Raw genomic sequence first — 22,919 nt, forward strand, 5'->3', positions numbered from 1 at the left:
GCCGCTCGTTAAAAGAACCTGGTGGCTTCCTGACGTCAGAAGAGTTACAGTCTTGCCTGTACTAAACATGTGCACCAGCCGCTCTGTTCATATCATTCCATCTTCTAACATAAGAATCTTGTTTATTCATGCAATAATTTACCAACAGCCGTATGTGTTGCAGAAATTTATTTTATTTTATGAACTTCTATGTGCTACCAGTTTCGGCATTACGTTGATGCCATTTTCAGGCCCCACTCGTCATAGTCGTAAAATCGCTATACACGGAAGGAGCCATATAACTGGATCCGTGAATCAAGCAACAGCTCTTGGTCTGTGTCGCCTGGTCGCCAAGAACTGTTGCAGGACGTTTTGATTCACGGATCCAGTTATACGGCTCGTTCCGTTTATAGCGATTTTACGACTATGACGAGTAGGGAGTGAAGATGGCGTCAATGCAATGCCGAAACTGGTAGCACATAGAAGTTCATAAAATAAAATAAATTTCTACAATACCTACACCCGTTGGTAAATTATTGCATCAAGAAGTTCATGCCAGCCGTCATCCCACGATCCATAATGGATCAACTCTTGTAGTTTTACGACTGCCCACCGTTTTCACAAAAGCTGAGATTACAGCAGTCTGTCTTAAATGGCTTCCTCCATCCACTTCATAATAACTGGCCACCTTTGCGAAGATCTGTCACCTGGTCCAGGTATAATGTTTTGGAAGCTGGCGCCCTCTCGTTTTGACCCTAAGTGGGATGAATGGAGTACCACGACCTGAAGTCCTTCTGCAGGTAGAATTCATGGAGCGCTCCTTTCCCTAGTCACTTACACATCCAGGTCGCTGGACATAATGTTTTATGGCACACAATCCATCTTTCTCCTTGTTCTCCATCACCTGCACTATGGCCCCTCGGGTACATGTTCTCTACGGGCTACACGCGCAGTAATGTGAACATTCTGCCCACAATTCCTCATCCAGAAAAATCATAAAGTACACTTACCAAATGTGGAACTGGGGAACATAGAGACAATGACCTAAAATGTGAATAGTAACCTGACTGACAGTGTAGTTAAGGTGGCTGAGTGGCGTGGCACCTTTCACTACCTCCTTGTTATGGAATAATTTTTGCATGGAGTGTCACACTTCAATAAACAGGATAGGGTGACATGGAGGAGAAGAACTAAATACACTCTAACTGGGTCTTTGAGAACATGCCAGATCATGACAGCTTTACCTACCGGAAACCAAAAAGAAGCCACACCCTGTTTTTTCGTCATTCAACCAGGCGTCATAACTCACTTCTGAATGTCTGGGAAAGTTTTGTGATTTTCTGGGTATCAGAACTGTTCCCGTGGACCCTCGTGTCTTTGACGTACACCAATGATCATAAATACACTTGATGAACTATTCAAAGGTCTTGTAGACATTTAACGAACCCATTCACACTGAAGTTAAGGTCACATATGATTGATTTCCCTAGCCAGCCACTGTGGCCGAGCGGTTCTAGGCGCTTCAGTCCGGAACCGCGCGACTGCTGCGGTCGCAGGTTCGAATCCTGCCTCGGGCATGGATGTATGTGATGTCCATAGGTTAGATAGGTTTAATTAGTTCTAAGTTCTAGGCAACTGATGACCTCAGATGTTAAGTCCCATAGTGCTCAGAGCCATTTGAATTTTGATTTTCCTAACCACAAAACAATATCGGTAAGCATTGGTATTCTCGCCTCAGAGGTTTTGTTACTCCTACTCAAGCATTCATAGTGACTCAATCTTCTATAGAGACAACAAAGTGACAAATTCTATCCAAGGATTCAGCAAAACTAGTTCTTTTAGTACACACAGTACGCGGTGTTAACGCCGAATAACCAAAATATAAAAGACATGTGTAATATAGAGAGGTTTTACGTAGATGACAAAGATGAAAAAAACACACAAGTAAATTTCAAAAGATGGTTTGAATATTTGTATATTTGTTGTGTGTGATATGTCTATCTTACATTCTAGATAAGAGTGACCTTGTACCACTACACATCTAAAAGTAGGGTTGTCCCGCAAAAGATTGTTTTTTATCCCAATAACAGATATGCAGAAAGGCACGCAAAAATAGTCCAAAAATTAACTTTAGCATTAGGCAAACATATAAACACAGCACTACACTCAAGAGGTGTGTAACAGGTGAGACGTGGCAGGTGCAGTGGGTGGGTTGGTGCTAAGAGAAGGGTTACTCCATTACTCAACATCGTCAGTGGTGGCAGTGGTGTCGGGTCAGGACCAGTCTCTAGACTATGACAGCAACAGGTAGGCATCTGGACTACTGACAGAACGGAGATGGGGCAGCAGATGACAAACGGTTGCCCTTGTTGAAGACAGTTCTCCATCAGTAGTTGAGCGTCGTGGCAAGTGCCCGAAGTCGGCAGTCGCTTGTTCTGGAACTGTACAGTCCCTCCCTTCTCGTCGCCAGCAGCGTTATATTCAGGTTAGGTACCTTGAAATTCTTGCGTCAGACAGCGGTGGTCCCAGGTGTCATACGACGTCAGCGGCGAGCCTTCATTATCTGCTGGTTTCAGGTGAGTCACCGCTGCAGTTGCTTTCACTGTCTATTGGCACAAGTGAAAGGGATGTACAACACTGTGTCCGCGCCTCCATAGCCCTTGAGCTACCCCGGTGTCGTCACGTCCGCCAGCTGCCTGCACTGTCGCCATACATTGTGGGTACGGGTTGTCTGTAGGCAAGCAATTGCATGACAACAGGGGACAGCTTCCCTTACCTGCTGGCTGCACTTCTGTAGAGGCGTCACGTCCGCAGGTCTCTCGTCTGGCGACGTCGCCCTTGCTGTGACGCCAAACTGGCAGTCGCGCCCAACGTTTCGCTACGACACCCGAGCCCTGCCAGCCCGTTGTGATACGCGTGTTGCACTAAGCCACATCCAATCACGGTCTTCTACTCAGTCGCCGCTTGGAACGCTGTAGTTCTCTGCACAGTCCTTAGCATGTGATTTTACAATAAAAAAAAATTCCAAAAACACATGCATAGAATATCTTAACAAATATATAAACTGATGAACATTAAACATTACAACTCCATTAATGGAGACAAAAGTTCCTTGCTCGTATCTTTCATTTGAACATGGGGCGTAACATCGATCATTAATCTCTTATCTAAAATAACCTATTTACCAGTAGTGGGGCCATTGCTGTTGTGTATGTCAGCGTCATGTTAGTTTCCCGACACCCGGCATTCACCGCAATGGGCTATCCAGCAGAAGGCTACACCAGCACAACCTGTATATTCATACTACAAGCACTCTCACACCATGTAACAATTACTTATGCTTATTCTACCCAAGTTTAGCTACCTCTAACCCTTTCTACTTTACTTTACTCTGGACTTTGATACTTCTTCTGATGCCAACTTATTCGATGACGACGCTGATGCGGATATCTGGCGCAGAATCTGTGTCGAATACCGCTCGCCGCCATTGTACACTCCTCTCTGTGCAGGCAGCATAGATGGGACACTGGCACTAATTCACCTTTTCCTCTGAAAATGACCAATAACTCTCAAAAATCGACATACAGATATCATCAATTAACAGCTGCTCCATGACATAAGAATACCAGGTCTTATCAATAATATTTTTAGTTCAGAACGATCAGTTTATTCCGTTTTCATCTGGTCCCATCTGCCTTATCCTTCTTACCCATCTAAAACCTATTACCGTGACTCGCACTCCACTTGCTCACGATACATATTACAAATCCTTGCCGATGACGCACCTCCGGCGCTGGAGATCCACAATCGAAGTACGTCATGACGAACATTCGTAAGTGATAGCCACAGACGAAAAAGTACCACCAGCGCAAAATACCGCACCACAGGCGATTATCCATAAGCGTAACCATACTTGAAAACCACCAACGAGAAACATCGCTGACTGGCGATAATCCTAATCGAACCACATTGAGAAAAAGAAAAAAAAGTACTCGAACGTCAACAAGCCTCTGGCGTGGAAACCCATGTCCATCTCCCAAGATAGTCCCGCCGGTGTCGGTGGGATGAGCCAAATCACACCAAGACTCACTACTGGGTCGCAGATCAACTTCTCTGGCACCACCTCCTCACTCCGAATGGTGAAACAGACTGTGCATACACCCGAACAGTAATACACACAATATCAGCGGAAGAACTCAAACCATTACTAAAATCTAAGATGAACTCTCAGAATAATTGTGTCTCCAAGAATTTTTCAAATTATTTCTGAACCAAAAATGCAATTTTTCAAGTTGTTCCAGCACATACCATTGCTGTGGCGTGACAAGCTACTAGTACAGCAATTTTCCAGTGTTGAACCAACCAGTTTTGTCATGAACCCGAGATATTTCCTCTGAGAAATCGGCACATTTCTATTCAAAAAATAAGTTTCTATCAATGAATCGCGAGAGGTCACCAGTACGTCACAAATTTGTAGTAAATTATCAAAGTATAAATGCTGGTCAGAAAACTACGAACACCAAACTCATTGATCAGATATCACAAGAGAAGATCTCATCCGTTAATTATAAGTCATCCAAAAAGTGTAAATGTAAACAAATAAACAATATGCCAAGTGACCACATAAATGAATTCGAGAAAAATGATTCTTAACATTAACGGGGCACAGCGGCCGACCGTCAATTCCTACGCGTTCTTCTGCTGCGGTTTCTCTTTGCGGTTTAGGCCATTCTGGTTATGACGTTGCGGACTTCGCCTACCATTCCCTCCATTATTTCTTATTTGCCTTGAGTTCCAGACTGGCCGCACGAACTAGTTAGAATTTTGCATTCCCCTCCCGTTGCTCTTCCCGTTTCCGTTTGGCCTTGATACTTATTTCTTATTGAGTTGTTTCTATTTGTTTTTAACCCGTCATTATTTCCTGCAGATGCACGTTGCGAATTTGGTTCATTAAGTCTCATATCGTCCGCCACGTTTTGTGTTTCCTTGACAGAGTCTGACTCCCGTAGAGAGCTTTTGAATCATTCTATGGTGTCATTAGATTTGCTAATGAGCATTTCCTTGTATCTCAATGGCAGTTTCTTGTAGCAATGTCGCGTTATCTTCTTATCACTGTATGGTTTGTCCAGGTAACGGTTCTTGTTGATAAACCTCTCGAAAACTTTACCGGATTGCGGTACCCCGATGCTTCGTAATCCGTCTGTAATTTAATCTTTTCTGTAATCCTTTCTTAGATGTCCTGTGACCAAAAGGTATTTAGGAAAGCCTCTCTGAATTCGCCTTCAATGCTCTGCTATTGAACCTTCCTGATAACCACAGACAAATTCCAGTTTCCACACTAGTGACCATGACCCGAGTAGTATCATATCATGCTGATCAATCCATGACTTGAGGTGTAACGATTTGTGGTTCTCTTTGTAATCCTGAACATTTTGAATTAGAAAAAAATATTTGTAACTGTGCAACACTGGACATGCTCCAAATACTGGCGCACGTGCGCCCGAGATTTCAAGGCCGACCTAGCCTTGAACGCTGTTGTACTCTCGTTTGGTCTCATCAGAGTCATGTAGCACTGTTTCCGTAAGCAATTGTGGTCCGGTTCGGTACTTTGTGCACCACACGCCGAAGACTACGCGCGCTCGGTCGAGCGGCGTACCCCATTAAGCGATTGCTCCTGCCATTATAATGGCCTGAGCCGCGGTTGGGGTCCAGGCTGGGTTTCACAATTTTGTCAAATGGTTCAAATGGCTCTGAGCACTATGGGACTCAACATCTTAGGTGATAAGTCCCCTAGAACTTAGAACTACTTAAACCTAACTAACCTAAGGACATCACACACACCCATGCCCGAGGCAGGATTCGAACCTGCGACCGTAGCAGTCCCGCGGTTCCGGACTGCAGCGCTAGAACCGCACGGCCACCGCGGCCGGCACAATTTTGTCTTAGACATTCCTGGTGACCAACGAACTCATGGCGACGTGCTGTTGCTTCTGGCTAAATTTCTACAAGAGCCACCCGTTCCCATATTTGTCATTTGTCTGATCTCATCCGCCAGCTCATTTTTCTGAATAGTGAGACTTGCTTGCTCTTCTTTGATTTCTAACATTTCTTCCTGTGTCTTTTCAGCTGCTCTCAGTCCTTGTTTCTTAAGAGCAGAAATAGCCTTCTTGATTGCGCTCACTTCGACCTTTGTCAGCGCTGCCTGATCTCTCGCAAATTGCTCGTTTTTCCGTGCAGCTACTAATGTGGCTGTCCTAGCCTCGCCTCTGGACTCTACCACTACTTCTCGCGTTTCTTCTGACGATTTCCTAATGTTTTCGTCCTGCCGGCCGGAAGTGGCCGAGCGGTTCTAGGCGCTTCAGTCTGGAACCGCGCGACCGCTACGGTCGCAGGTTCAAATCCTGCCCCGGGCATGGATGTGTGTGATGTCCTTAGGTTAGTTAGGTTTAAGTAGTTCTGAGTTCTAAAAGAATAAAATGATCTGCTGAACGGAATGAACAGTCTAATGAGTACACAGTATGGTTTGAGAGTAAATCGGAGAAAGACGAAGGTAATGAGAAGTAGTAGAAATGAGAACAGCGAGAAACTTAACATCAGGATTGATGGTCACGAAGACAATGAAATTAAGGAATTCTGCTACCTAGGCAGTAAAATAACCAATGACGGACGGAGCAAGGAGGACATCAAAAGCAGACTCGCTATGGCAAAAAAGGCATTTCTGGCCAAGAGAAGTCTACTAATATCAAATACCGACCTAAATTTGTGGAAGAAATTTCTGAGGATGCACGTCTGGAATACAGCATTGTATGGTAGTGAAACATGGACTGTGGGAAAACCGGAACAGAAGAGAATCGAAGCATTTGAGATGTGGTGCTATAGACCAATGTTGAAAATTAGGTAGATGATAAGGTAAGGAATGAGGAGGTGCTACGCAGAATCGGAGAGGAAAGGAATATGTGGAAAACACTGATGAGGAGAAGGGACAGGATGATAGGACATCTGCTAAGACATGAGGGAATGACTTCCATGGTGCTAGAGGGAGCTGTAGAGGGCAAAAACTGTAGAGGAAGACAGAGATTGCAATACGTCAAGCAAATAATTGAGGACGTAGGTTGCAAGTGCTACTCTGAGATGAAGAGGTTAGCACAGGAAAGGAATTCGTGGCGGGCCGCATCAAACCAGTCAGTAGACTGATGACCAAAAAAAAAGTTCTAGTGGACTGATGACCTCAGATGTTAAGTCCCATAGTGCTCAGAGCCATTTGGACCATTGTTTTCTTCGTCCTCTGCTTTTACGCTTCTAACTTCATTCCTCATCTGATTTACGTTTTCGACAAACCCATCAGCCTTCGTTTCAATTTCCCTCTCATTATTTCGTCCTGTCTCATTTCCTCCTTGTCTTGTCGTTTCTGAATTTCCCTAATTTCATTAATGAAGGTCTCGTGCCTTTGTTCTTCTTACTGTTGTCGTCTCTTCCCTGCCTCTTGCATAAACTGAATGATCCATTCTAACTGCACACTTCCAATAATGCATCCCGGACTAGACAGACGCGACTCACAATCAGCTGCTGTATGGCCATTGCCCGCGAAATCGCACTGTTACTTTCCCTGACTGTACCTCTTCCCATACCTACAGAACTGACGTGACCTGCCAACGGGCACCGTTTTTACTTTCATTTCCTGAGTGAGCTGAACGCTCATCATCGGAGTAGTCTTCATTTGACATTTGTGTACCGTATACAAAGTAATTCAAGTGAGCTTCTTCCGCTCTCCTACCTTGTTCTGCATCAACGACTGGCTAGTTTCCCAATATGGATGACATTAGTGCGCAGCATTTCTCACTATTCTCTTTGCTTCACGTAAACGTTCCAACCAATTGCTGCTTCCGCAAGTTACCGACTCTAATGCGATCACGCGCCACAACTCTACTCTGAACTTCTTTCAAATAACGCACGCATTTATGCCTAAGCCCATGAAACAAAACTTACTCTAAAATGTCGTACACATCCCAATAAACAAATTTTACAACTGCAAACGAGCTGATAAATCTTTTTAAAAGAAATTACAAACATAAATCAGAAAAGGGATTCTGCTTGATTGGCAAAGCGTTCATTTGCGTAGAAACTATACAAATTCTCCATTGAGTTAATCAATTTTACTACTCAATCAGACTTTGCATGAAGCCACTGTGGTGCCGAATTCTTCTCAAAAGGAATCGGCTGCAACCAAGTACACCACAAATTATGGTTCATGGAGAAATGGGAGTTGTGGATACCATTTAACATACTACACCGGTGCAGCAATAAAGCATAAAACTACAACCGACTCAGGACGGTTAAGTTCACTCCTGTGACATTATATATCCGAGATGAAATGCAGTTCCCTTGTCTGTATAGTTGGAAACTGCCACAAGCCCTCAGTTCACCACAAGTTGCAGACCACTAGAGAAAGGCGTGAAGTTCTCCACCAAGGGAGGACCTGCAGACAGAGAAGGCAAATAATCACAATCACTTTCCACCAAACCTCAGTATGGGAGCTGAATTAGCAGAATAAAACCACCTCCCTTTGTAGAAACCAAACAAACTATTGAATTTCCTCTTTTGACTGTTATCCTGGCTTGGAAGCAAATAAAGACACAGTACCGGGATTCCCACGCTGGGGGAAGCAAGCCTTTGCTTGCATATCCTGAAGGGTGCCAATCGGCGACTTAAAAATCTCTCTTGTCTGAGAAAAGAAGATTTTAGACAAGGGACGCGTTGTTATTAAGGTAAGCATGGGCATGCTTCGGAAAAAAAAGTCTAACTAGGGACCACGGTCCGTCATTTACAGACAGATCTAATCTTTCCAGCACGACCGTTTCCAATTTCTGGAAAAAGGCTGTTAAGCATCCCAGACAGTCGGGCCCATGTTTCTGCCACACGCTAAAAGAACCTGGTTACATCCTGGCGTCAGGGGAGTTGCAGTCTTGCTTCCACTAAACATGTGTGCCAGTCACTCTCTGTTCGTATCATCCCAGCTTCTAATAGGAGAATACTTGTAGTTTTATGACAGTCCCGCTGTTTGCACAAAAGCTCAGATTGCAGCAGTCAGTCTCAAATGGCTTTCTCCACCCACTTCCCACGAACTGGCCACCTATGCGATGGTCTGTCACCTGGTCCAGGTACTCATAAAATGTTTAGTGAGTCGGCGCCCTCCTGCTCCGCACCCAAGTGTTAAAAATGTAGTTCCACGGCCTGAATTCCTTCTGCAGGTACAGTTCAATCAGCACTGCTTCCCCGAATCACTCGCAAAGCCATGTCACTAGTCACAACATTTTATGGCCCGCTAATCTCTTTCTCCCTGTTATCCATCGTCTCCGCTATAGCCCCTCGGATGTAAGTTCTCTATAGGCTACAGATGCTGTCATATAAACATTCTGACCACAATTTCCCGAAAAGTTATAAACCACACATACCAAATGTAGTACTGGGGTACATGGAAATCATTACCTAAAATATGAATATTAACCTGGTGGACAGTGTAGCTATAGTGAGAGACTGGCGTCTCAGCTTTCAGGCTGTCATTCGCTGTTGGGGGTGTCACGGTGTCTGTTGTATTCGCATTGTGGCAGTATGTTCTCATTAAGTGTGGAGTGAAGCTCCAAAGTACTTGAACAACTGAGGCAGGAGTGAGTAGACGACAATGAAATTCTAATACACCAATGATAACCTAGGATCAATGCACAGGTGCATTCATGCCAATGCTATAACATTGTTAGTGCCGAAGTCTAAGTTTATTTCGAAACAATGCATCTGACGAGCTGCCCTCATTCGATTTCATCACCATCTTAGATGCCTAAGTACTGATAAGCACCGTTCCAATAGCAAGTACGAGTATATCGGTTGTGACTCACCAGCACCATGGCCTTCCAGGTCCCCAACCAGCTGGATTTCCTTATGTAGACATATCTGAAGGCTTTTGTGTATTCCAGCCCTTACGATAGCGTCTGCAAACTCGGAAATTGTCAATAGATTCGGAACATGCTAGGAGTTTGAAGATATACGAGTATTGTTGAGGAGATGTACTGTAGCCTACCTTCATACGAACAGTGCCCATTTGAAACAGTTGCTCTAATGTGTTCCTCCTCAAGTGCATATCTGCATTTTGGATCCTCAGGGACTCTGTTGTCAAGTGTTTGTGCACGCAATCGTAATACGCCACATCGAGTAAACCATTGATTTTCGGACCTATGTTTAACGGGATTATTTGCTCGTTTTATTGTCCGCTACTCGCCTATTTCGTGTGTATCTAGTAGTCAAACATCCTGCAGATCTTTGTAGAGAAAACAAAATTGTAGCGCAATAAGGGAACAACTTCTGGCAAGAATAAAGGTATTGAATCTTGGAAAAGAAAACTGAGCAACTGTTCTACGGCGATCAGTTTGGCTTTAGGAAAGGTAAAGCGAACAGGGAGACAGTCCTAGCATTGTGTTTGATAACGGAAGTAACGGTTTGACTACCTGGGCAAAGCGTTCGACAGTCAAAAATGGTGCAAGGTGTTTTGAATTCTTAGAAAAGTAGGACAAGCTAAAGACGGGTAATATACAGTACACGCTAGCACCAGGAAGGGAAAGTAAGATTGGACGATCAAGAAAGAAGTTCTCGGATTGAAGTATACGAGAGGCATGCAGCCCTTCGCTCGTACTATTCAATCTACACAGTGAAAAAGCGGTGGTGGTGGTGGTGGTTGTGGTTAGTGTTTAACGTCCCGTCGACAACGAGGTCATTAGAGACGGAGCGCAAGCTCGGGTTAGGGAAGGATTGGGAAGGAAATCGGCCGTGCTCTTTCAAAGGAACCGTCCCGGCATTTGCCCGAAACGATTTAGGGAACTCACGAAAAACCTAAATCAGGATGGCTGGAGACGGGATTGAACCGTCGTCCTCCCGAATGCGAGTCCAGTGTGCTAACCACTGCGCCACCTCGCTCGGTAGTGAAAAAGCACCACGAAAAAAGGAAGTTTCTAGGACGTGATTATGATTAAGTGCGATGGGATATCAATGATAAGACACGCTATTGACATTGCTATCTTCAGTGAAAGTGAAAAATAATTATAGGACCTGTAGAATCGAGTAAAGATTCTAATGAATACAGATCGTGGTTTGAGGATAAACCGGAAATAGGCGAAAGTAATGAGATGCAGCTGGACTAAGTGCAGTGAGAAAGGTAAGTAACACACAATGTGTACAAGAACAAAGAGGACATTAAGACTGTCCGACCAAGAACGAAATGCTCGGATTAAAAATTGAGTAAGACAGGGATGCAGTTTTTCGCACTATGGTTCAAACGATATATCGAAGAAGTAATGACGCGAATCAAAAGAAGGTGGGATTAAAATTCAGAGGGAAAAATATCAATGATAAGCTTTGCTGATAAAATTGCTATCCTCACTGAATGTGAACAAGCATTACAAGGAATGTATGGTATGAACAGTCTAATGGGCACAGAATACGGACTGAGAGTGAACTGAAGAAAGACTAGAGCAACGAGAGGTAGCAGAAATAAGAAAAGCAAGAAACTCAGCAACAAAACTAGCGAGCACAAAGCAGACGAAGTTAACGAATTCTGCTACGTTATAAGCATAATAACTCACGACGGACGAAGCAAAGAGGACATAAAGAAACAGACTACCATAGGCGTAAAGTGAATTTCTGGCAAAGATAAGTCTGATGGTATCAAACATAGGCCTCAGTTTGAGGAAGAAGTTTTTGAGCATCAAAGCATTGTATAGTGACAAATCATGGACTTTGCAAAACCCGAAACACAATAGAATCGAAGCGTTTGAGATGTGCTGCCAAAAAGATATCGAAAATTAGGTAAAGTGATAAGCGAAGGAATGAGTAGGTTTTCCGCAGAACTGGCGAAGAAAGGAACTGATCCGCGGGCGCTCCCCTTTTATAGCGCGCACATCGAATATCGATAGCTGCTTTGCATGTCTGTCCTGCGTGGTGGCGGGCAGGAGGACGGAGCACTCCGATTTAATGCTGTGTGCTGACTTGCTTTATGACGAACTTGAATTGGCTGACTGGAGGAGTTCAGTGCAGTTGTTGAGCCGGGATGGCTGCAGCGTTTTTCCCTAGCTGTGCACAGCTGAATACGGAGGAAGTGGCGGCCTGGCCAGCATAGCGTCTTACATCCTTGTGGCGCTAACCGCCTCATGGAATTTTACTGAGGTGATGGAAATCACGCGATAGCAGTATGCACATATACAAACTGAGGTGGTATCACGTACACAAGTTATAAAAGGGCAGTGCATTGGCGGAGCTGTCACCTGTACTTAGATGATACATGTGAAAATCCTTCCGTCGTGATTAAGGCCGAACGACAGGAAATAACGGACTTCGAACGCGAAATGTTAGTTGGAGCTAGCCGCGTGGGATACTCCATTTCGATGATCTTTAGGGAACTCAATATTTCGAGAGACATAGCATCAAGAAAGTGACGATAATCACAGACTTCAGGCAATATCTCTCACCAGGGACAACGCAGTGGCCGATGGCCTTTGCTTAACGAGCGAGGGCAGCGGCGCTTGCGTAGAGTTGTCAGTACTAATAGAGACCATGACTGCGTGAAATAACCGAACAAATCAGTGTCGGATGTACTACGAAACTATCCTTTAGGACAGTGCGCAAAATTTGGCGTTAGTGGGGTTTGTCAGCAAACGACCGACGCGAATGCCTTTGCATAACAGCACGACGTTGCCTGCACGGCCTCTCCTGGGCTGGTGACTACATTGGTTGGACCCTAGACGACTGGGAAACCGTGGCCTGATCACATAATTTCCTGCTTCAGTTGGCAAGAGCTGATGATGGGTTTCGAGTGTAGCGCAGACCCAACGTAGCCATGGAACAGAGCTTGTCAACAAGGCACTGTGCAAGCTGGTGGTGGCTCCATAATGGTGTGGACCATGTTTACACATATTATTGACTGCAAATGGTTATGTTCGGATAACTGAAGAACATTTGCAGCCATCACGGACTTCCAACGACTTATTGAGTCCATACCATATCGAGTTTCTGGGAAAAAGGAGATCCGACACGATATCAGGATCTATTCCACAACTTTTCTCATCCAAGTGAATGCAATTTTCCCAAAGCGGAGCAAGTGTTTTGGTGAGGCTCCGCTTCGTGATTATCTGAAAATTTCTGCTTGTTTCTCAAACTTTCGTGCTTTGCAGCTTCTTGCGTAGGGTCGCCTTGTGGTATTTGGCCGTAGTGTGTGGCCGCTTACGTCCTCAAATGCTTTTCTGCTGCACTTGTCGGAACCATTCACTGTAAGTTGTGTGGCTGTACAAGAATTTAAATATAAGGTTAAGCACCCGAGTGTGCAGCTGTCATGATTTTATGTGGCATAAAATGTTTTTAACGTTTTCAATTCTTGTGACTTGTTCATCCGGTAGCAGCGTGCATTCCTATGTTTAAATCTCCAGTAAAGTGCACATTGCCTGCTATCTTTATATCCTCAAGTACGTGTGTTGTTTGGTGTGTACCATGTGTTTTTCCTTTTTGAGTGTGATCTTCTGTTGTTTAATGTCCGTCAATAGCACCCTAGTGGCGTCAAGCTGGTACTCGTGCTGTTTAAGCATAGGACGTTCTTATGCTGTAATGTCCGTTGCTACTGTAGTGCATCGCGGCTCCTTCCTACTGGAAGGGCCCCGCGACCGTGGTACCTGCGCGGTTTGCGTTGTAATGTCCATTACTAGTGCCTAGTGCACGGATGTTATTTGGCAGTATCCGAGTCGCCAAGTTGGTACTCGTGGGTTTGCGAGTAGGACAGACGTTTCCCTAACTGCTTAGTATTTACACTAAGGTGACAGAAGTCATGGGATATCTTCTAATTTCGTCTTGGACTCCTTTCGCCTGTCGTAGTGCAGCAACTCTACCGACGTGGTATGGACTCAGTAAGTCGTTGGAAGTTCCCTGTAGAAATACTGTGCCATGCTGCCTCTATAACCGTTCGTAATTGCGAACGTGTTGACGGTGCAATATTTTGTGCACTAACTGAACTCTACGTCCCATACATGTTCGATGGGATTCACATCGGGCAATCTAGGTGGCCTCATTGTTCACTAGAACTGTCCAGAATGTTCTTCAAACAAATCGCGAACAGTTGTGGCCCGCTGACATGGTGCATTGCCATCCACAAAAATTCCATCGTTGTTTGGGAACATGAAGTCAATGAATGGCTGAAACCGGTCTTCAGGTAGGAGAACATAATCGTTTAGAGTCAAAGGTCGGATCCGGTGGACAGAGGATGTGATCCATACAATGTAAACTGAGCCATCACCATTATGGAGCAACCATCAGCTCTCATAGTGCCCTGTTAGTAACTTCTGTGCAGTCTGAACTAAACTCCAATCCGACCATCAGTTCCTACCAACTGAAATCGTGACTCACCTGACTAGCCTAATGTTTTTCGGTCGTCTAGCGTCCAACCAATATTGTCAGGAGCCCAGGAGAGGCGCTGCAGCTGACCTCCCTCGTTTTGATCGTCTGCTGCCACAGCCCATTAACGCAAACATTCGCCGCACTGTCCTAACGGACACGTTCGCCGAACGTCTTACATTGAATTCTGTGGGTATTTGACGCAGAGTTGCTTGTCTGTTAGTACCGACAACCCTACGCAAACGCCGCCGGCCGAAGTGGCCGTGCGGTTAAAGGCGCTGCAGTCTGGAACCGCAAGACCGCTACGGTCGCAGGTTCGAATCCTGCCTCGGGCATGGATGTTTGTGATGTCCTTAGGTTAGTTAGGTTTAACTAGTTCTAAGTTCTAGGGGACTAATGACGTCAGCAGTTGAGTCCCATATTGCTCAGAGCCATTTGAACCTACGCAAACGCCGCTGCTTTTGGTCATTAAGTTGAAAGCCGTTCTGTTCCTGGTGAGAGGTAATGCCTGAAATTTGGTATTTTCAGCACACCCTTTATAGTGTGGTCCTCGGGAAATTGAATTCCCTAACGATTTCCGAAATGGAGTTTCCCATGCGTCTAGCTCCAACTAGCATTCCCCGTATTAAGTCTTAATTCCCGTCGTGCGGCCATAATCACGTCGGAAACCTTTTCATACAAATCCCTTGAATAGAAATGATAGCTTATCCAATGTGCTACCCTTTTATATCTTGCGTACTCAATAGTTCCGCCATCTGTGTATGCGCTATCGCTGTCATATGACTTTTGTCATCTCAGCGTATGTTCTCTGTGTTCTCCTCTTCCGTTTAATGCTTCTATGGAGCAGCTATTAAGACCTGTGTAGGGTGGGCCAATCGTTGTTGCTAATTTATCAAAATTTCACTAGTGAAATCTGCTACATTTGGTTTATCACACTTTTATAGGCTCTATAAGTTGTGTGATACGCAAACTTAAGTGAGTTGCATGTGTATTAATAAAATTTATTATGTTTCAGGCAGTAGTTTGAATCATTGTCATGGACGGTGCGTGTATGTAAATCGTATCCTGTCTATGGTTCAGATGGTTCAAATGGCTCTGAGCACTATGGGACTTAACATCTATGGTCATCAGTCCCCTAGAACTTAGAACTACTTTAACCTAACTAGCCTAAGGACATCACACAACACCCAGTCATCACGAGTCAGAGAAAATCCATGACCCCGCCAGGAATCGAACCCTATCCTGTCTATGCCCAGTTAATCATGTTAACGAACCATTTTCACGTGTTTCAAGGTATTAGATCATTAAGTACATTTGTTCATTCATTTGTGTAGCTGACCAGTTGAATAAAATGGTATGTCTCACTGTAAGTTGATGTGTGCTTGTTTTACATTGTTGACTTTGGTTAAGTTGGTACTCGTTCTGCTGGTTTGCCATGTTTGACCTATTTGTATTTCAAACAAGCTTTTAAGCGTTCGGATTTGTAATATTCTGAACTTGCTCACCGTTAAAACTGTAATTATACTTGTTGTTTGAGACAGAAACTCTTGTGGGCGAGTAACTTCTTTTGGGGAAGTTTTGCGAGATGTTTCGCCTTCACCATGTCTAATTCTGTGATCAGTGATTCGTTAACGTTTTATGTTTCGATTTCATCGTAACCTTAACTGATTTCTCTTATGGTGACTCAATTATATTTGGCAAACGCGTAATCTGAGGAACTAAGGGCAATATTTACATACGAATAATCGTGTTTGGAGATCATCATTTTAATCTCGTCATGGACATTTTTTCTGGTACCTTGTACCTTACTGTTCAAGTCAAAAACACAGATCAGAAAAATCGTTATCACTTTTATCATTTGGCACATACAGTCCTTAACACGTTAGTTGCCCTGTCTAACTTGTTTAAGTTATGTATTTGAAGGTTAATACATTGGTCAAACAATATTGTCATTTTCTGGAGTGCCGCTGTAGTGGATACCAGTAGGTTAGGACTGCTCTAACGTATTTTCTTCTCAGTATATGACTTTGTAATTATTATTTGCATTACCGTACTGGGCTTGAAGGTCTTACTCGTTACCTGTACTGCATTTGTAGGTATTACTTACCACCTACTGAATCGTGTTGTAATAAAGTTTATTTTCGTAAATTTGTTTATTATTCTATGGAGCCAGTAACGTACCACTAACCCAACCTGCTCCCTGTCTTTTCTAGAAAGTATGCAATAATCTGACTAGAGGAAGGGTCAGGATAATAGAATATATGTTAAGGCATCAGGAAACAACGTCCTTGGTACTAAGGGGTGCTGTAGACGGTAAAAACTGTAGAGTAATGCAGAAATAGGAATACATCCGACAAGTAACTGAGGATGTTGGATGCAAGAGCTTCTATGAGGTGAAGAGGTTGGCACAAGAGGTGAATTCGTTGTAGGCTGCATCAAACCAGACTGATGACTGAACGAAAAAACAGAGGAATATGCAGAGTGATTCAAAAAGAATACCACAATTTTAGGAATTTAAAACTCTGCAACGACAAAAGGCAGAGCTAAGCACTATCTGTCGGCGAATTAAAGGAGCTATAAAGTTTCATTTAGTTGTCCATTTGTTCGCTTGACGCGCTGTTGACTAGGCGTCAGCGTCAGTTGATGCTAAGATAGTGACTGCTCAACAGAAAGCTTTTTGTGTTATTGAGTACGGCAGAAGTGAATCGATGACAGTTGTTCAGCGTGCATTTCTAACGAAGTATGGTGTTAAACCTCCTGATAGGTGGTATATTAAACGTTGGTATAAACAGTTTACAGAGAATGGGTGCCTGGACAATAAAATATTTAATTGATGATTCATTTATTATTATATTTTTATTTCTTGTTAGGAGCGGAATAAATGAAAGTAAGTTGATCTCAAGTCCTATTCAAACTCCAAGTCAGAAGTTTGATGGTTTGTGCAAAGGGAAAAGTTCTGGACGGCCGAGAACGAGTGACGAAAATGTAGCACGCATCCAGCAAGCATTTGTTCGCAGCCCAGGAAAATGGACTCGCAGAGCTAACAGAGAGCTGCAAATTCCACAATCAACTGTATGGAGAGTCCTACGAAAAAGGTTAGTTATGAAACCTTATCCCGAGGCGAAGGATCGGCCGCCAGGCAGCCCGGGACAGAGCACTTCATCACTGGCCTCCAAGAAGCCCTGATCTTAGCCCCTGCGATTTTTTTTATGGGGGTATGTTAAGGATATGGTGTTTCGGCCACCTCTCCCAGCCACCATTGATGATTTGAAACGAGAAATAACAGCAGCTATCCAAACTGTTACGCCTGATATGCTACAGAGAGTGTGGAATGAGTTGGAGTATTGGGTTGATATTGCTCGAGTGTCTGGAGGAGGCCATATTGAACATCTCTGAACTTGTTTTTGAGTGAAAAAAAACCTTTTTAAATACTCTTTGTAATGATGTATAACAAAAGGTTATATTATGTTTCTTTCATTAAATACACATTTTTAAAGTTGTGGTATTCTTTTTGAATCACCCTGTATAATTGTCACATAAAAACGAAAATAACGAACGTAAATGGTCACATCAGCTGCGAAATCGATGGAGCGAAGAAAAATATGCAGACTTCGACGACTAGTGCCAACTTGTTTTCAGTCAATCTTTGCGATATATCGTAGTAATAGAATTTGTGTCCATTTTTAGGGGTCAGGCACATTCGATAATATTATTCGAACTATCCATACCTGCTAACAAGCAGTTTAGCGAAAAACTTTTTTCGACCCACATTTTAACGCTGGTGCTATCCACTGGCGATGGGTCATTCCTCTTTCATTTTAAATGACGATGCAACATAATAAATGCAGCACTTGAAATTCTGAATCGCTCCAGGCGCGAGCCTCCATGCACTCCAACAGAAACCCCTAAATGCGACGCGGCGTAGCTCAGTCTGTCCAACCTGGGCGTGCAAGAAGGCTCCGCTTCCTATGACGTACTGACAACAGCGAACGTTTCCGGCGCACTCTGTGTGGACGTGCCTTAAGGTATTCAGATACTATTTTTTTCGGAAAATCTGAAGTCATGTATAAGATTGGTAAAACGAATCATCGCTGATGAGAAAATTATTTCGATCTGCAAGCCCTCCAGTCACAACCTAACTTGTCTGTAATTTATACTACAAGGTCAGGTTTCTGGGACCCCTTCCTTTAACGGGCAACTGATTTGAATTTTTAACTTAAGTTATATAACAATTACTTTTACAATGATTTAAGTGTGTTTAAATACTCCGGGTTGATTTAATTGCACTAAATAATGCCGGGAGTATTTTACTTTTCAACGGCCGTTGTGGCTGAGCGGTTCTAGGCGCTTCAGTCCGGAACCACGCGGCTGCTACGGTCACAGGTTCGAATCCTGCCTCGGACATCGATGTGTGTGATGTCCCTAGGTTAGTTAGGTTTAAGTATTTCTAAGCCTAGGGAACTGATGACCTCTGATTTAAGTTCCATAGTGCTTAGTGCCATTTTACTTTTCATCATACAAAATCACAAACTTTTGCGCGTTTTTTATTTATTTTTATTTTCTTAAACAATACATCTAAACCGTTACAGAACTGAATTTTACATTCTGCAAAACTATTATGTCTGTATAACAAGTAACTGTTAACATAGAACTAAATTCCATGGTTTAATTTGGCGCGTAAAAATTGCATTCGATAGGGACAAAAAGGAGGTCTGCAAAATTGACGTTCAATGATGGGATCTACAAGTTTCTACACCACTACTCAGAACATGTTTTATGTTAGCTAATACTTCAAGTACTTTATTGGAGAAAGAAATAGGTCTTCATCACAATTGCCCTGAAGTTCCTCTTCGGAATGATCGTCTTGTTCGCTAATGGAACTGTGTTTACTTGTCACTTACAATTTCCTCCATCCACCGACTAACAATTTTATAAACTTAAGATCATTAAAACTGACACGTTCCTTAGAGCAGGTTTTGTACTATACTGAAGAAAACAGATATTTCCTGAGGCAAGACGTAAGAGACCCTAACACGTGATAACGCAGCCGGCAGCAAGACTTTATAGGGTTGGCGATTTAAGGAGGGTGGGAGAGTATGGAAGCATTCCGCTAGAACTCACCTTGAAGAGTTTCAAAAATTTTCGCTCTCTCTGAGAGACTACACGTCGTGATTTATGGCTGGATCACATTTCGTACGCAAGAACGTATAACGCAGAGTGCACCAACTGAAAAGTAGGAGGACTGCTCATAAGACTCTGGAAGAAGAAAGCAGAAACTTCTAGACACCTTAAAAGTGGAGGCTGGAATGGAATTCAGAAATTCGTTGTGGATGTGTACAGAAGATTTCGAAACGCTTTTGAAGATGATTGAGGGACGATTTCAGAAAGTGGCAACAGTTTCAGACTGTCAGATTCTGCTTGCCTCAACACAGTATTATCACTTTGGAGTCGGAATTCACTGCTAATTCTTTCAACAATGGCCACTGAGTTAATTAACTACGAATTGTCATAATAAATATAACCGACAACGAAAAGATATCCAGTCCATCACCAACCTGCGATGTAATAGCATAAGATGCGATAAGATGAATATTTTTAGCAAATAGTTTGCGTGCAACCATACGAGAACGTTTGTGAGATTTAACATGCGAATGAAAAAAGTATAACTTTTTCAATAAAACTTTTTCAGCAAGGGATATAGGTCCGTTAACATAGAGAAAATGTTTTTCAACAGCGCTGCAGATGACTCAACTTCCAGCCTTCTTTTCTTCGATCAAACCTAGATGTGGATCTGATTATTTCCGTGGCATTGTGGAAAAAGTCTTCCACAAAGAGCCCGTGACAAAGAATTGTGGCAATGTGTCTGAACAATGAACAAGTGCATACTAAACTCTACAGCGGCACATGTGTAGGTCATGCGTGTTCAGGAGGAGCCTTAGCGAGCACAAGCGACGTGATGAAATGTACGAAAAACTGTGTGCTGTATTTCGAGGAATGGCATTAAATTTGTTGTAGCCTCGCTCGTAAGCAAAGGCACTTACAACGCTGGAATGATTGTGACTATTTTCTCTTTTTATATCGGTGGCAACTTTGTAACAAAATATGACTCAGAGATCTATAAGGACTTCCCTAACCTCAACTTCACAAGACTGCGTCCATTATAACGCCCATGTTTGAAATTATAGCCCTGCGTGTACACTTCTTATTCTGCGATGAGAAATCCGGTTCGAAGAATATCCAGAATTCAACTCTGTCCTTACTGCGAAGTAATTTTTAGACTGTAACTGTGTTCGTCGTTTATGGTGCTCTATTTATAATAACTGCTCAGTTGAATAATAACTAAAAATAAGAAAGAATCTTACGCACCTGCCTGCATCTTATCAACTCAGCTACTTGTAACCAATAATGAACAAAAGGTAGAGCTGTAAATTTGCAGGAGATAAATGAAACACTGAAAGAGAATAATTGGCATTTGACTAGGATAAATTTCACTCATTTGCTTCCGTTTACCTTTTAACAAACTTATCCAAGTTGAGAAGGTAGTGAAATCAAGCGCACCAACAATGTATTCACTGTACGTGTCCGTCGACTTGGTTGGCCAGGAACGACTGTCTAAAGAAGTACAAGGAGCTAGCCGATAACTCGTTGGAGCCAATAACGTACCAATGGTATCAGCGAATCTTACTGTTTTATTACCATCCGCCATTTCCCTTTTTATTTTCGTTTGTATTGTTCTCAAGCAACAGGTCGGCTGCGGCTAGTTGCCATCGCCAACTGAGTGCGAATTTTAAATCATGTCTTTATATTATGCTTTTTCTGAGATAGGAGATATTATTCGTATACTACGTGGTACCCTATTTTATTGTTAAGTTTATCGCCAACGTCATTTCTTTCACACCTCATTACTTTCGTCTTTCTTAGGGTTACTGTATATCCACATTCTTTGTACATAAAACTCTTCACTCCATTCAACACCGAGGAAGGTGGCACAGTGGACCCGCGTGCTGGAGGACGGAAGTTCAAACACGCGTCCGGCCATCCTAATTTGTATTTTCTGTGGTTTTCCGAAATCCCTTGAGGCAAATGCCGAGATGATTCCTTTAAAAGGGCACGGCCGACTTCCTTCCCCATCCTTCCCTAATCCGATGGGACTGATGACCTTGCTGTTTGGTCCCATTCCATTCAACATTTCCTGTAACTCTTGCTCTTCCCACTATCACCAAAGATAAGAATGGTATCAACGAATCTTACTGTATCATTGCCATCCGCCATGTCTATCTTTCGTTTGTGTTGTTCTCTTTCTGTTCTAGTTCCTATACATACAGAAGAAAAAGTGTCGCAATTGGAGATCGATGTGCGATTCCTCATCCAGACAAGACAAAAGTTTATGTAGCAAATTCATATCGCGTAGTAATATGAAAACGAAGAGCTGGCGACACTGTCACATCTCTTAGCGCATCCGAAATTACAGAACTTGTTGTCATCCGGCAGTACCGTACTAGCCGACGTAGCTCACTGAGTAGACTGCCGGGACACAAAACCCAAAACCAAAAATCCACAATGGAACTATGCTTTGAATCCTTGTTAGGACCGTTTTATTTTATTTTCTAGACATCCCTTGCCTAGTTCTCGACGTCTATAATCGGAACTTCATTTTGTCATATGAGCGTCTCACCTAACAATGGGGTCCATTAAATTTCTTGTATGTATACAGTAACCGCTCAGTGTACAACCATAACTGTTACTGTCAAGTTCATATAGACGGGTACCCGAAGTCGAAACAAACTATGAATACGTAGATACTTATAAATAACTTGATGTGGACCGAAGAATCAATTTTTACTATTGAAGGTATTTTCAACTTTACAACAGCTACTATTGGTCGGAACACAACTCCCGGTTCAGCAATGAATGAAACGTGGTAGTCAAGGAGGGCAGGATCCTGTTACGATTGTCGACGGGGCTAATCGATTACTATAGGTTCCCTTTTGCAACTACTCACATTTATTTTAACGTTAATTCCAGACTCAGCAATAAATAAGGATATAACACGCTATTAATGAACGAATAAACAACTGTAATTCATAGTGCATTCAGTGCGTTACATTTGACCAAATGAAAATAAAATGCAGGCACAGCAAATAATGTAAAAACAAACCAATTTGATCCCCATTAGAATTTTAAGGCAAGTAACCACAGTCACGGCTGAAGGCCTTTAATGCCAAGAACGGCAATTACAAAGAAAATTTAACAAACACACTGTAAAACAGCAATGCAATAGCAAAGATTAATTTAAAAAGACAGGCAACTGATGACCAAACGGCTGAGACAAAATGGTGGTACACTTCGTAGTACAACCTTTTAAACCTGCTGTATCCCCAATAATGGCAATTATATAAGGAATTTAATAAAACATACAGTGAAACAGCAAATACAACATCGAAGGATAAAAGGACAAGCAACTGATCACCAAACAGGTGAGACAAAATGAGGGTAAACTTGGTTCAAATGGCTCTGAGCAC

The sequence above is a fragment of the Schistocerca serialis genome, chromosome 8 (genome assembly GCF_023864345.2).
Source record: "Schistocerca serialis cubense isolate TAMUIC-IGC-003099 chromosome 8, iqSchSeri2.2, whole genome shotgun sequence".
NCBI classification, from domain to species: domain Eukaryota; kingdom Metazoa; phylum Arthropoda; class Insecta; order Orthoptera; family Acrididae; genus Schistocerca; species Schistocerca serialis.